We start from the raw sequence: 1,352 nt of genomic DNA on the forward strand, positions 1-1,352 counted from the left end.
TACATTTTTCAACTTGTTAATCATTTCATGGTACAAATATATACAATCAGCAAAATACCGTCATCACACAGGTTAATAGAATTATTTACATTATTTACAATCTGGGGGGTGGGATGATGAGGGTTTGGTTGATATCAGCACTTCAGTCATCAACAATTGCATCATCAGAGAAATGGACATTGAAACAGTGTAGGTCTGACTTAGTAGGATGTGTACAGCCAGCAGAGAACATAGTGAGTTCAGATAGCATACGAACAAGTATATACATTAGAAATACATTGGATTATTTACATTTGGGTTATTTACAATCCGGGGAGATGGGTTGTGAAGGGGGGAGGGTGTTAGTAAAGGCTTGAAGTTGCCTGGAGGAAATTGTCGCTTTCTCAGTCCGAATCGCTCTCGCTGCTGGTGGCCATGATTGTAAACAATATTCAGATGTGAGGAGCTCCACACCCGTGACGTCACGCGCACATCGTCTGCTACTTCCGGTACAGGCAAGGCTTTTTTATTAGCGACCAAAAGTTGCGAACTTTAGCGTCGATGTTCTCTACTAAATCCTTTCAACAAAAATATGGCAATATCGCAAAATGATCAAGTATGACACATAGAATGGACCTGCTATCCCCGTTTAAATAAGAACAACTTATTTCAGTAGGCCTTTAAAGTTGTTTATACGGCCACCCTCAGTGTGACCTGTATGGCTGTTGATCAAGTATGCCTTGCATTCACTTGTGTGTGTGAAAAGACGTATTTATTATTTGATTGGGCCGGCACACAAAAGCATTGCCTTAAGGCATTTCCCCAATATTGTTGTCTGGGTGGAAATCGGGAGATATTTGGGAGGGGCACTAAAATTCGGTAGTCTCCTACGAAAAAGGGGGGAGGGTTAGCAAGTATGACTGGGAGACACAACTGTTCTGTACTTCTTCCTACATCCGTGTACCACTCCGTAGAGCGGCGTTTTAAAAAGTCATTTATTTTACTTTTTTACACTGATGCCGATAATTTCCGATATTACGGCCGATATTTCATTTATCGTCCGATATCGGCAGTCTGATATTATCGGACTTCTCTAATATACAGTGTGTGTATATATTTAGTGTGTGTGTATGTATATATATATATATATATATATATATATATAAATGTGTGTGTATGTATATATATGTATTTATGTATGTATACATATTATGTATATACACATATACATATACGCCCCAATGTATATGTATACATATACATTGGGCCGGCATAGCTCGGTTGGTAGAGTGGCCGTGCCAGCAACTTGAGGGTTGCAGGTTCAATTCCCGCTTCCGCCATTCTAGTCACTGCCGTTGTGTCCTTGGCAAGGC

The sequence above is a fragment of the Nerophis ophidion genome, linkage group LG21 (assembly GCF_033978795.1).
Source record: "Nerophis ophidion isolate RoL-2023_Sa linkage group LG21, RoL_Noph_v1.0, whole genome shotgun sequence".
Lineage (NCBI taxonomy): Eukaryota > Metazoa > Chordata > Actinopteri > Syngnathiformes > Syngnathidae > Nerophis > Nerophis ophidion.